The sequence below is a fragment of the Pelodiscus sinensis genome, chromosome 4 (genome assembly GCF_049634645.1).
Source record: "Pelodiscus sinensis isolate JC-2024 chromosome 4, ASM4963464v1, whole genome shotgun sequence".
In the NCBI taxonomy this organism is placed as follows: Eukaryota; Metazoa; Chordata; order Testudines; family Trionychidae; genus Pelodiscus; species Pelodiscus sinensis.
In genome coordinates this window covers 128,264,179-128,278,649 of record NC_134714.1, presented here as the reverse complement: position 1 = coordinate 128,278,649, position 14,471 = coordinate 128,264,179, and the positions used below count along the sequence as shown (strand labels likewise).

At 55.4% G+C, this 14,471-nt stretch overlaps 1 protein-coding gene and 1 long non-coding RNA gene across 2 annotated transcripts in view; one reads left to right on the top strand and one right to left on the bottom strand.

The window, feature by feature from the left end:
* The window catches only part of LOC102456708 (uncharacterized), a 29,606-nt gene that overhangs the window by 7,807 nt on the left and 7,328 nt on the right, over positions 1–14,471 (bottom strand). The gene's annotated exons all lie outside the window — the stretch shown is intronic.
* LOC142829281 (uncharacterized) lies at positions 11,548–12,740 on the top strand. The gene is made up of 3 exons (XR_012903723.1): positions 11,548–11,615; positions 11,976–12,148; positions 12,579–12,740. It is a non-coding gene; the product is annotated as an uncharacterized LOC142829281 (long non-coding RNA).

Genomic DNA, 14,471 nt, shown 5'->3' with positions numbered 1-14,471 from the left:
ACATCCCAAGACCGTATTAGCCTTTTTCACGGCCATGTCACAATGCCGGCTCATAGTCATCCTATAATCAACCAGGACTCCAAGGTCCTTCTCCTCCTCCGTTACTTCCAACTGATGTGTCCCCAGCTTATAACTAAAATTCTTGTTATTAATCCCTAAATGCATAACCTTACACTTCTCACTATTAAATGTCATCCTACTGCTATCACTCCAATTTACAAGATCATCCAGATCTTCCTGTATGATATCCCGATCCTTTTCTGAATTGGCAATAGCTCCCAACTTTGTGTCATCCGCAAATTTTATCAGGACACTTCCACTTTTGGTGCCAAGGTCAGCGATAAAAAGATTAAATAAAATTGGCCCCAAAACTGATCCCTGAGGAACTCCGCTAGTAACCTTCCTCCAACCTGACAGTTCACCTTTCAATATAACCCGCTGTAGTCTCCCCTTTAACCAGTTGCTTATCCACCTCTCAACTTTCATATTAATCCCTATCTTTTCCAATTTAACCAATAATTCCTCATGTGGTACTGTATCAAATGCCTTACTAAAGTCAAGGTAGATTAGATCCACTGCATTTCCTTTATCTAAAAAATCTGTTACTTTCTCAAAAAAGGAGATCAGGTTGGTTTGGCACGATCTACCTTTTGTAAAACCATGTTGTAATTTGTCCCAATTTCCATTAGCCTCAATGTCTCTAACTACTTTCTCCTTCAAAATTTTTTCCAAGATCTTGCATACTACAGATGTCAAACTAACAGGCCTATAGTTACCCGGGTCGTTTTTTTTCCCTTTCTTAAAAATAGGAACTATATTAACAATTCTCCAGTCAAGTGGTACAACCCCTGAGTTTAGAGATTTATTAAAATTTTTTGCTAATGGACTTGCAAGTTCATGTGCCAGTTCCTTTAATATTCTTGGATGAAGATTATCTGGGCCCCCCGATTTACTCCCATTAAGCTGTTCAAGTTTGGCTTTTACCTCAGCTATGGTAATATCTACCTCCACATGCTTAGTCCCATTTGTTATGTTATGATGATGATCTGCCCCTGCCCTGGCTCTGCCTGAGGGTGAATTGGGCCTGTGCTGGGCTGAGGCTGCCCAACCCCTCCAGGGGGGCCCCTAGGCCGGGGGGGGCAAGGCCTGAGCTTGGCCCGGGGGACGGCGACACCGAGGCAGAGGGAGCCGGGACGCATCCCACAGAGCCGGGGTCTTGGGGCTGGTGGCCTTTGCCCACGGCCTCAGCTCTGAGCCTGGCACTGCCCAGCTGGGACCCCCAGGCTGGGAGGCGGGGCTGCAATCGCAGCTCTGGGCACATGAGAAGCCTAACAGTGGCGGGGGAGTGACCCCCCCCCCTGCTTCTGACACTCCCAGGCTGGGAGCTGGGGCTGCGATCGCCGGTCTGGGCCCGTCAGAAGGGGCGGGGACGTGGCTGGGAGAGGCAGTACTTATTATCCTGTGCTCCTTTTTTCTTTTTTTTTTTTTTTTGCTTGACAAAATTTTTTAGCCTGCGTTGGGGTTTGTTTTTTTTATTTTTGCTTGACCAAAATACTGCGTGTCCGGTATTTTTGCGGGGACCATCTGGCAACCCTACTCTGTTGCTCTCACTCAGCCCTGGCTAATCTCCTCCCTCCTCCTTCCTGTTTCCTGTATCCTACGCTTCCAGACTCCCAACAGCCGGTGCTCCCAGTCCTAATAATTACAAGCAGCATCTAAAACAGCACATTCCCTCCTCTCTTAAGAAGCTCTCTCTATTATAAAATAAACATTGTTGTTCTAACCACAGCAACAAATATGGAACAAGCCTCTGTACTGCTGGCAGAAATATTACACTGTCAATACTTCATAACATAATCTCTAGTCCAGACAGGTGGTCATCTGGGTCTGACAGACCCTCTCTCAAACCCTGTTTCTAGTGCAGTGTCTTGTTGTGTTGGTACTACACTGAACTCATTCAGCACGGACTGGGTGTGGGCATCATCTCTTCTTGGTGCATAGGCAGGTGCAAGATAAGAAGCGTTCCATACCCGCCCATCAGAAAATCAATAGGTGTAAGGTCCCTTCCTCTCTATGGGTACGTCTACACTAGCTCGTTAGTTCAAGCTAAGTAGGGTAATTAGAGCAAGCAGAGTTGCAAATGAAGCCCAGGATTTAAATATCCTGGGCTTTATTTGCATGTTCCCGGGCGCCGCCATTTTTAAATCCCCTTAGTCCGAACTCCGTGCCTGTGGCTTCACGTGGCACGGAGTAGGTAGTTCGAATTAAAGATCGTAATTTGAACTACCGTTACTCCTCATTCCATGAGGAGTAACGGTACTTCAAATTAGGATCTTTAATTCGAACTACCTACTCCGTGCCACGTGAAGCCACAGGCACGGAGTTCGGACTAAGGGGATTTAAAAATGCCGGCGCCCGGGAACATGCAAATGAAGCCCAGGATATTTAAATCTCGGGCTTCATTTGCAAGTTCAAATGCCTACATTAGTCACCCTAGTTCGAACTAGGGGGCTATTGTAGACATACCCTATGATTTTAAGAAGAGATGTGAATTTATGGTCCCTTTTGCATAAAATTCCAGGTTTTCTTACTCTGACACAGGAACCACACTCAGACTTTGATTCCTTAGCACTCCATCATTTGTCTGTGAAAGCCTTATGTTTTTCTTGGTTTTGTTCAACAGTTTTTCTCACATCATCCTCGTTTGGTGCATCAGGTCTTGCTTTTAAAAATCCAGCAATGTTCAGTTTAGTATTCATCTGTTTTCCATGCAGTAACTCTGCGGGTGATCTTTGCGTTGTGGCATGTCGTGTAGTCCTGTATGCTTGCAAGAAATCAGTAGTGAAGGTTATCCACGATCACCCTTCCAGTTTAGCCATTTGCAAACTCTCTTTCAAACTTCTGTTAAACCTTTCGATTTCCCCATTGGCTTGAGGGTAATGCAAGGATGATCTTCTATGTAAAATGTTCCTCTCTGCTAGAAAAGTTTCAAATTCCAGAGAAGTAAATTGACTACCATTATCTGAAACTAGTTCTTTGGAGTTACCTTCCCTGCTAAAAACTGTAGAGAGGAACTTAATTACTGTATCAGAAGAGATTTGCGATGTAAATGCTACTTCAAGCCATTTACTGAAATAGTCTTATTAAAGTGATGGCATAATGAGAGTCAATTAGAGCAGTATCAAAGGGTCCTAGGACATTAATTGCAACTTTCCCCCATGCAGAATCAGGAAGAGGACCAGGCTGTAATGGTGGGGTACATGTCACTGCTGTCTTAACATGCATTTGGCAAGTGACACAGGATTTTATGATTGCTTCAGTTTGTGTATCCATTCTTGGCCACCAATACAGATCCCATAGTCATTGTTTGGTTCTGACAATTCCTTGATGAGTATCGTGTGCCAGGTGTATGAGTTTTCACTGTAATTCTTCTGGCACAAGTAGTCTGGTGTATACCTCGTAGCACACAGCCATCAAGCAAAGAAAGTTCATCCTGAACTCTAAAATAAGGCAGCAAAACTGGGTCAAGGTTTTTAGGGTTACTGGGCCATCTCTTTGTCAGAAATTCCCATAGCTTTTGTTGAATTGGACATGCTGAACAAGCAGCTTGGAATTGCTCTCTTGTAACTGCAGTAAGAGTGCTTGTAATAAGCACAACTACTTCATCCTCATCCTCCAGTGGACCATCTGGTAAAGACAAAGGCAGGCGAGAGAGGCAATCAGCTATCACATTTTGGTTTCCAGGCTTATATTCCAGTTCATAATTGAAAGAGAGCAGTTTTGCAGACCATCTAGCAATACGATTCCCTGCTCTTCCCAGTCCTTTTGTGGTTAGCAATGTTGTCAAAGGGCTGTGGTCTGTGCGCAACTTGAACATGCGGCCCCACAGGTAAGTTCTCCATTTTTCAGAGGCTCAGACACAAGCAAGTGCTTCTTTTTCCACTGTAGTATATTTTCTCTCAGCATCACTCAGTGTTCTTGAAGCAAATGCTACAGTCCTCTCTGTGTTGTCCTCATGAAGTTGTGTGAGGACAGCCCCAAGTCCATAATCAGACACATCAGTAGTCACAACTGTGGGCAATGCAGGACTGAATAGTGCAAGTACTGGATTATGTACAATCAAGTCTTTCACAGTTTCCAAACTAGCTTGTACATCCGTTGTCCACACCAAGGTTGAACTTCTCCATAGTAATTCTCATTATGGTTCAATGACAGAAGCAGAATTGGGAATGAATTTTGCATACCAGGAGGTTAGACCCAAGAAGGAATGTAAGGTTTGCAAATCGGTTGGAGGAGGAGCATTTGAAATTGCTAGGATATGATCTGGATCAGGTTTCAGCCCAGCCGGTGAAATTGTATGCCCCAGAAAGGAGAGTTCTGTTTGTCTGAATTTGCATTTAGACAAATTGAGCTTGAGGCCTGCTGTGCTGATACAGTTTAGTACAGACGGCAGGGTATTCCCATGCTCCTCAGGAGTATTTCCAAACACGATAATATCATCCAGATAGCACTGAACTCCATGTTGATTCTTCAGAATCAATGACATCATTTTCTGGAAGGCACTTGTGGCAGATGCAAGACCGTATGGAACACGTTTAAAACGAAATAGTCCCTCGTGTAATAAATGCTGTGAGGTCTCTGCTCTCTTCATGCAACATAACCTGGTGGTATGCGCTCTGCAAATCAAGAGTAGAAAACATCTTTGCTCCACGGCGTCATATATATATTAGCCCAATGTCTGTGACTCTGTAACGCTGAAACGCAGGCTGTTCCCTGTGGGCGGCGCTCTTGACTCCCGCCGTGGCACTTGGCTGAGTTCTGTGCCGCTCACCCGGCCACTGTGCGGGAGCAAGCAACTGTTTGGGCTCCACGCTCCCCATGCAGCATGGGGAGTGCGGAGCCAAAACGGCCATTTGGGCTCTACAGCCCCCCGAGTGAGAGGCAGGAGGGGGAGGAGAAGAGAAAGAGAGAGACAGAGAGAGAGAGAGACCAGAGGCTCAGGAGAGAAGACCGACGTGGAGGAGAGACCTGAAAATCCCATCTTATGACGGGCTAAATGACTAGTCATAGATATAAAAAGGGCTGCCCCTTTCCCCCTTTGTTTTAAGGATAGACCTAAAGCAGACTCCCTGAGGAGTCTTTTCTTTTGCTAGTCCAGTGAAAGCTGGATTCATTTGCCAGTCCAGCTGGTGGCTAAAGAGTTGAAATCACTGAGAGCTGAAATCACTGTTTGGCTGAGACCCTATTGCAGCTGGTGAAGTAGCAGCGGTGTGGCGTGGAGCGGCGGCAGGCGAGGAGTGGCGACCAGTGGTGGCAGCAGATGAGGAGCAGTGGCAAGTGCCCAACGAAGCGTCCAGTGGCATGGGACGAGACAGCTGGTGGAGTTTCGGATAAGGTGCCCCCTATCTATCTCCCCACCCCCATTTCTACCCAGGTTGGGAGGTGAAACCCTGCAGGTTAACTTTGGGACTCTGGGTGGCACGGGACAGAGACTTTTGGGGTGTTGAACTCTTTGGACTTCGGGCGATTCTTGGCTGGGGGGGGGCTTGGCTCATGTTTGGGTTATGAACTCTGTTTGTGGTGTTTCCCCCAAGTTAATGCCGTATGACTTCTCTCTGGGTGTGTCTAGACTACATGCCTCCTTCGACGGAGGCATGTAGATTAGCCAGATCGGAAGAGGGAAATGAAGCCGCGATTAAAATAATCGCGGCTTCATTTAAATTTAAATGGCTGCCCCGATCTGCCGATCAGCTGTTTGTCGGCAGATCGGGGGAGTCTGGACGCGATGCGCCGACAAAGAAGCCTTTCTTCATCGGCACAGGTAAGCCTCGTGAAACCAGGTTTACCTGTGCGGATGAAGAAAGGCTTCTTTGTCGGCGCATCGCGTCCAGACTCCCCCGATCTGCCGACAAACAGCTGATCGGCAGATCGGGGCAGCCATTTAAATTTAAATGAAGCCGCGATTATTTTAATCGCAGCTTCATTTCCCTCTGCCGATCTGGCTAATCTACATGCCTCCGTCGAAGGAGGCATGTAGTCTAGACACACCCTCTCTGTTTCATTAAATGAAACAAAATATAGGACTATGTAGCACTTTAAAGACTAACAAGATGGTTTATTAGATGATGAACCAGACCCACTTCCTCAGATCAAAACCATCTTGTTAGTCTTTAAAGTGCTACATAGTACTGTCTTTTGTTTCAGCTACACCAGACTAACATGGCTACATTTCTATCACTGTTTCATTAAATGTTTCTTTCCTACACTCAGACTCAGTGCTTGCGAGTGGGGAAGCATTGCCTCTCAGAGGCGCCCAGGGGTGTGTGAATTTCCCAGATTACTGGGTGGGGGCTCGAGCTGGTTCTATGTGAGATGGACCCCAAGATATTGAACCCAGCCCTGGTTACTGCCAGGCCTACCCGGCAGAAGGGTTACATATATATAGTAGCCTCCCCCGTGGTGGCCTGGCTGAGTGGCGCAGAAGTTAGCCGAGTGCCACGGTGGGAGGTGAAGGGGGGGCGGGGCGGTGACGTGCGGCATGACAGCGGCTCCAGGCCCCGCCCCCTGGCCGTGAACGTCAGCACCCCGCCCCCCTTTGCCTCCCACCGTGGCACTCGGCTGACTTCTGCGCCACTCAGCCGAGCCACCATGGGGGAGCAAGTGGCACAAGCGACCGTTTGGGCTCCGCAGTCCCCCGAGTGAGAGGCAGGAGGGGGAGGAGAAGAGAAAGAGAGAGGCAGGAGGCGGAGGAGAGCTGAGAGAGAGAGGGGGGGAGGCAGTAGGAGGAGGAAAGAGAGAGAGAGAGAGAGAGAGAGAGAGGGTATGTCTACACTACCACCCTAGTTCGAACTGTTTACTAGGGTGGTTAATGTAGTCAACCGGAGTTGCAAATGAAGCCCGGGATTTGAATTTCCTGGGCTTCATTTGCATGTTGCCGGGTGCCGCCATTTTTAAATGTCCGCTAGTTCGGACTCTGTGCCCCACGGCTACACGCGGCATGAACTAGGTAGTTCGGACTAGGCTTCCTATTCCGAACTACCGTTACTCCTCATTTCATGTTTTTCACATAGCACACCAAGTGAAGTCTGGGTTCAGTAGGAGGCACGTCTTCCAAGTAATGCAGATAGATGGAATCGGGTAGTATAGATACTGCTGAGCCAGTGTCCAACATTAGCTGAACAGGATGTCGTTTGCCTGAAGATGTGGTGGAAACATTTATAGTGCGCCTTAATAGGCTGTGTCTACATTGGTGCGATCTTGCGCAAAAGCGGCCACTTTTGTGCAAAACTTGCTGCCTGTCTACACTGGCCACGAGTTCTTGGGCAAGGACACTGACGTTCTAATGTGTGAAATCAGGGCTTCTTGCGCAAGAACTACGATGCTCCCGCTCAGGAGTAAGCCCTCTTGTGCAACTGTTCTTGCGCAAGAGGCCAGTGTAGACAGGCAACATGAATTTCTTGTGCAAGAAAGCCCTATGGTTAAAATGGCCATCAGAGCTTTCTTGCGCAAGAGAGCATCTACACTGGCACGGATGCTCTTGCACAAAAGCACATCTCTTGCGCAAATGCATATGCCAGTGTAGACGCTCTCTTCTGGAAGAGTTTTTGCACAAGAACTCTTCCGCAAAAGAGTTCTTGTGCAAGATCATGCCAGTGTAGACGTGGCCATATATCTGTTCTGGAATATGTGCAGTAGTGATTTTGTCCACACTCAGCACAGTAACATCTAGTATTGTAACTGCATGCACCTGTTGATTGGACTGGCTACAGCAGCATATCTTAGCAAAATGCCCAATCTTTTTGCAGTGATGGCACTGAGCTACTTTTGCAGGACATCTTGTGTAGCTTGCAAGGTGTTGTGGAAAGCATGCTTTTGCTGTGCTTTGAATTTGCCGATTCTGTGGTTTTTCATTTGTTTTCTCCTTATAATTATTCGTCTGCAGTGATAGTGGACTTTTCTCCAAAGGAGTCACAGCCTGGATTGGGGCTCCTATATCCATGCTCATTATTTTGGTTTCTGCTATAGCTGACTCAGTCTGGGTAGCAATGGTTATTGCTTTTTCCAGTGTAAGTTGTGGTTCTAGAAGCCAGCGTTCTCTTACATGAACCATGGTCGTTTTCTCAATGAGCTGGTCTCTAATCATCTCATCTGCCATATTCCCAAAGTCACAAGTTATAATCAGACTCCTCAGAGAAACAATAGACTGCATTATGGTCTCCCCTGGTTTCTGCTCACACTGGCGAAATCTGTAGCGAGTAGCTACCACATTCACTTTTGGCACAAAAAAGTTCTTTAAGGCAGTGAGTGCAGTCTCATATTTATCATCTGCAAGGGGAAAAGTGTAAAATACGCGCTGCCCTGCTGCTCCAAGGCAGTGGATTAACAGAGCACGTTTTCTTACTTCAGAAATCTCTGTAGCACTGATGGCAGCAGTTAAGTCTCAAACATATGGATCCAGGCAGTAAAAGCAATTGGAGGCTCACCTGGGCTTTGCAGAAAGGGTGCAGGTGGGTTCAGAGGCAGAAGATCCATCCTCGTCGCCAACATGTTGTATCATGCAAGCAAGGTGCAAACAAACTTCAACAGGACTTTATTTACAAAGCTGCTGCATCCCTCAGTAGCTCTCACTCAGGCCTGGCTAATCTTCTCTCCCCCACCTTCCAGGACCCTGTGCTTCCAGACTCCCAACAACCCATGCTCCCAGTTCTAATAATTACAAGCAGCATCTAAAACACCACAGCCTCTCAGCTGCCCCAGTCCCCCTACCCCGTGTGTCTTCCAATGGCGCAACCCCTCTCCCCGGGGGCAGGGAGCCGACCCCATTCCTTGGGAGCGGGCCTGCGAGACGCAAGGGCTCCGGGCTCTCAGCCACAGCCTGGCCCAGATGGCTGGAGAGGAGGCTGGGGAGATTCGGGGCAGGCTGGCGCAGTGAAAGGGATTTTCCCTGGGGTCACCTTACCCGGGCGGGGCAGATGCTCCGTCACTGGGAGTCTTCCAGGCCGGGCTGGGGTCTCTGTGCAGAGGCTGTGCTCTGCTACGTGGGGGTGAGACCGGGAGCCCCTGGGCAGGGCTGGTGCACAGTGTGATGCAGGAGCAGACAGGGCCCCCCACATTCTCATGGGGGCAGCTGCAGGGAGCATCAGTGCCAGCTGTGGGGGCTGAGAGAGGCCCATTGATGCCCCAGTCTCAGCTCTGGCCAGGCCCCCACCTCCAGGCTCATGGGTCCCAGCAGACAGGGCAGGGCCCCACTGCAGCCCCATAGTGCACAAGCCCACGGCAGTGGGGGGGTGTCTCTGGCTCTGAGGGGCACCCCCCAGTGAGTACCCGGCAGGGGAGGGGAGAGGACCCTGACCCTGGCACTCAGGGGGAGCTGGCACTAGCCCCGCTGAGGGCTGCCCCATTCCCTGCGGCCAGGCCCTGCGGTGTAACGGCCCCGGGTTATCGGGGTCCCAGTGCGGCCGTTACTGTGTCAATCCCCTTGCGAAAGGGAGATGCTTATCTGCAGGGAACCTGCAGCCTGAGAACGGGGCTGAGATGGGGGGGAGCGAGTGTGTGGGGAGGGGCGAGCAGGGCCATGCAATTGACAGCAGCGCTCCGCAGTCCTGTGACACTCACAGTGTCCTGCTGCCCAGCACCAGGCAGGGACCTGCCCCACTGACCAAGGTGCCCCCCGAGTGGGGAGTTTCCCAGCTGGTGTCAATCGGCCGTAGCTCCGTGCGGGGGAGGGGGGGAATGGGGCAGACCCCAGCTGGTGTAAAGCGTCGGTGGCTGTTACCAGTGGGGTGGGTCCCGCTGCGTTGCCATGTTGGGTGGGACACTCACCCCAGACCTGGGCAGCCGGCAATGGGGCAGAGACCCTGCTGGGGCCGGTCCCTGAGCAGCTCCAGGTCAGGTCTGGGGGCTGTAGGGCTGAGGCCAGAAGGGCCCGTTTGGAGCATCCAGGAGTGAGATCCCAGGGTCCCACCTGGCTCACATAATGCCCCTTGATCCTTCCCACCCCACGGCCCTCGTAGCCCAGGCAACACCTCCAGCCCACCCCTTCCTTCTGTGACGCACCCCCTGCCATCTGCTGTGAGCTGCACCCAGCTGAGCTAGGGCCCCTCTCTCCCGACCCCCAGCCCCAGCTATCCCAGCCTTACACACTGGCCCTTCCTAAAGTAGGCCCCTCATGGCTGGGACCCCTCATGGAGGCCCTTACACACTGGGCCTCCCTCGTCTGTCCCTCATGGCTGCTGCCGGGATTGGGGGGAGCTGAACCCCGGATCCCCTGTGGCCTAGGTCAGGGGAGGGGAACCTCAGGCCTGGGAGCCGGATGCAGCCCCTGGCTGCCTGCATCAGGCCCCAAGCTCAGGGCTCTCCCCCGACGTTGGGGAACCCGCACTGGCACTGCAGCCCCCCCATTGCCCCACCGCAGGAGTGGAGGACACAGAATGTACCAGGCTGGGCCCTGCTAGGCTCTGGTGTGAGAGCGGAGCACAGGGAGTGTCTTTCTCCTTAGCTGGGGGCCACATCAGTGAGGGGAGGTGTCAGCAGCCCCCAGCCCCTAAAAGGTTCCCAGCCCTGGTGTATAGGGAGTTGGTTGCCCCTTGATGGCCCCTAGGGGGGGCGACATTAAAGCAGCCGGTGGGTCAGAGCCCAGGCTGGGGGTGGGGATGCTGCGAGCCATGGGGGGTGGGGGTGGAGGCACAAGGAGCTGGGAGCTGATAGCAGCTCTTTCTCCACCCTCCCAGCTTCCTGCCCCAGCTCGGTATAAGGGGCTGGGAGGGCTGGAAGGGAAGTCAAAGATGAGAGGTGCGGAGGGTGGTGTGGGGGGTTTTCCCGTTTGGTCTCGGTGAGGCGGCTGGGGGAAGGGGGGCCCAGGCTGGGGGTCAGTGTGGGCTCCATGGGGGATGGAGAGGGGCTCAGGCTGGGGGTCAGTGTGGGCTCCATGAGGGATGGAGAGGGGCTCAGGCTGGGGGTCAGTGTGGGCTCCATAGAGGATGATGGGGGGCCCAGGCTGGGGGTCAGTGTGGGCTCCATGGGGGATGGAGAGGGGCTCAGGCTGGGGGTCAGTGTGGGCTCCATGGGGGATGGATGGGGGCCCAGGCTGGGGGTCAGTGTGGGCTCCATGGGGGATGGACGGGGGCCCAGGCTGGGGGTCAGTGTGGGCTCCATGGGGGATGGAGGGGGCCCAGGCTGGGGGTCAGTGTGGGCTCCATGGGGGATGGACGGGGGCTCAGGCTGGGGGTCAGTGTGGGTTCCATGGGGGAATGGACGGGGGCTCAGGCTGGGGGGTAAGTGTGGGCTCCATGGGGGATGGAGGGGGGCCCAGGCTGGGGGTCAGTGTGGGCTCCATGGGGGATGGAGGGGGGCTCAGGCTGGGGGGTCAGTGTGGGTTCCATGGGGGAATGGACGGGGGCTCAGGCTGGGGGGTCAGTGTGGGCTCCATGGGGGATGGAGGGGGGCCCAGGCTGGGGGTCAGTGTGGGCTCCATGGGGGGCGGCACTGGGCAGTGAGGGGCTGTCCGTGGGGAGCTGTCGAGTTGTCGTTCTCATGGTGTCTCCCCCCAGGTCTGCCTGAGATGAGGCTGTTTCTGGTGCTCGTCCTGCTGGGAGCCGTGGCTGGGGGCCCTCTCTGTAAGTGGAGCCCCTTCCCCGGCCCTGGAGGGGAGCCAGACCCACAGGCCACTGTCCCCAGTGGGGACCCCCTAGAGGAGGCTACTGCATGGGTCCTATGGACCGAGCATGGGCCGTACATCCCCAGACATCTCCCTGAGCCCTGCTGGTCCCTGGGGCTCCCTGACCTCAAGCCTGGCTCTGTCCTGGCACCTGGGTCCCCATCCTCCACTGGCCCCAGCCAAGCCTGTCTCAGCCCCAGCGCACGCGCCCCAGCCCCTGATGTTTTACCCGCTGGTCCCCGCAGCCACTAGGGGACTGTTGGGCATGTGGGGTGCCCCATGGGGCTGGAAGGGCCCATTGGCCTCTCTCTGCCCACAGCCCAGAGGGCCCCGGAGCCGGATGGACCGGACGAGCAGGGCAGCTCCGCTCTGCAGGAGGAGCCCGTGGGGTCGATGCCGTGCCAGGGGGAAGAACGGGGCTTCGGGGCGAGAGGCGCTAAGCCCCCCCGTTACGAGCTGGAGAACAAGCCCCAGACATTCGAGGAGGCCAAGGTGAGCAGAGGGGCAGAGGGTGGAAAAGGGGCTTGGGGACAGTGGCTGGCCCAGGGCACATGGCTGCAGTGCTGTGTGCAGGGGGTGTGGATAGTGCCAGGGGCTGGCTCACGGTGTGTAAGGGCGGAGGCTGGCATGTGGGGCTGGAGGCTGTGGGTGGGAGCTGGTGCATGTGGAGCTGGAGAACGGGGGACAGTGGCTGGCGCGTGGGGCTGGAGGCCGGGGGGTGGGAGCTTGTGTTTGTGGCTGGAGAATGGGAGAAAGGGGCTGGCACGTGGGGCTGGATGCTGTGGGTGGGAGCTGATGTGTGGCGCAGGAGAATGGGGGACAGTGTCTGGCGTGTGGTGCTGGAGGCTAAGGGTGGGAGCTGCTGCATGGGACAGCGGCTGAGGGCCAGTCACTGGGTGCTCCCCACACTCTCTCCCCACAGAACACGTGCACAAAGCGCGGTGGCTGCCTGGCCTCCATCCACACCAAAGAGATCAACAGGAAGCTGTTCCAAATGTCCAAGCGGGGCCAGGTGTGGGTCGGGGGTATCAGCTCCTCCTCGGTAAGGCCCTGCTGCCCACCTGGGTCTGTCCCAGAGAGCCCCAAGTGCCCTGGGGGTGGGCAATGACCCATCCCCCACAGCTCCTCCGAGCCCACAGCCGGGTCCCTGCTCCGGGCAGCCCCTGGGGGGCAGCGCTGGGGACTCTGGCAGTTCAGGGTTTGGTCCCAGCCCTCCCCCTCCATGCTCGGGGGCCCAATGAGCTTGGCTGTCCACGGGGTGCCTGGGGCTGGTGGGTCCTGCCCCCCCCTTGAGCCACAGCCCCTGGCTCTAGCCCTGGGACCTACTGGCTAGGTCCTGGGGTTCCCTAGGGATCCTACGCCAGCCCCTCCCCCTGCAGGGCGGACGCCCCAGTAGAAGGTGGGTGGACGGAAGCTCCTGGAATTACCACAACTGGGCCAGCGGGAACCCCAGCCGCCACGGGACAAAATGCGTCGCCCTGTGCAGTGCGGGTGAGGGGCCACTGGGGACAGAGGAGGTTGTGGGGAAGGAACTGGGCTGGGTGGGGTCCTGAGGGAGGAACTGGGGCTGGGGGAGGGGGCCTGGGGGAGGAACTGGGGCTGGGGGGGGTCCTGAGGGAGGAACTGGGCTGGGGGGGGCCCTGAGGGAGGAACTGGGCTGGGGGGGACCTGGGGAAGGAACTGGGGCTGGGGGGGGGGGGTCCTGAGGGAGGAACTGGGCTGGGGGGGGCCCTGGGGGAGGAACTGGGCTGGGGGGGCCCTGGAGGAGGAACTGGGCTGGGGGGTGCCAGGTGCCGGCCGGCGGGCACTAACCTGCTCTCTCTGCCAGGGGGTCACTGGAGAAGCATCAGCTGTGAGACTCGTCTGCCCTTTATCTGCGAGATCCCTTCACGCTTTCCCTGAGGGGTTTCTTCCCCCCCGGGGTCCTGCTGCCCTCCCTGCTGTGCCGGCCTGGGCCGCCCTGCTCCGTCCTGCTGGGGGTGCCCCTGCTCCCTGCACCCGGCTCACCCTGTGCCGCAGGTCCCAGCCCTGCCCCAGCTCCCTGGGGGCAACCCCACCCCCTGCCCTCAGGCCTGGCCTGGGACTCCCCACAATAAAACCGCTTCCCTCACCCCGGCCCCGTGTGGCTCCTTCCAAGGCCAGGGCTGAGCCTCTACCCAGCCAGCGGCCTGGCTCCCCCCTCCCCCCGTCTCTGCGCGGCCTCCCTCTGGTTCTGGCACCAGGGCAGCCTGGCGCAGAATGTCAGTCAGCCCAGGTGATGGGGTGTGGCTGGGAGAAGACAGGGAGACTTGTCCCGACCCCCCCTTCCGCCCACGGCCCTGCCCCTTCCACGCCCACTGGAGCTTCGTGCCCGGCACCATGGCAGCCTGGCCCCTGTCCCACCTCGCAGCCCCTGCAAGCCCAGCCCTGGGCACCCCCACCCCTGCTCTGCCAACGCGCCTCTGACACGCACTCCTCTGGGCACTGAGTCTGCGCCCTGCTGCCCTGCGCCAGGCAGGGGCCTCCCCACTGACCAGTGGGGCGCTGCCCGTGGGGGGAGTTTCCCAGCTCGGCAAGGGCACAGGGGAAAGGGGATGATGGGGGGCACGTTCCCTGCTGGGGGACGACTCCCCCTCCCTAGGGTGCAGGGTGCAGCCTGCTGAGGGAATGACGGTGCGAAGGGCCGTGGCTGGGGAGCCCGAATTCTGCGGGTGGCGGCCTGGCTGGACCAAGGAGGGAAACCCCGGTGTGGCTGCCCCGACTAGCTGTGATGGCGCATTGGGGTTCCCCTGACTTCTGCACCCCCGTAGTGGCACAAACAGACTCCACCAGCCAG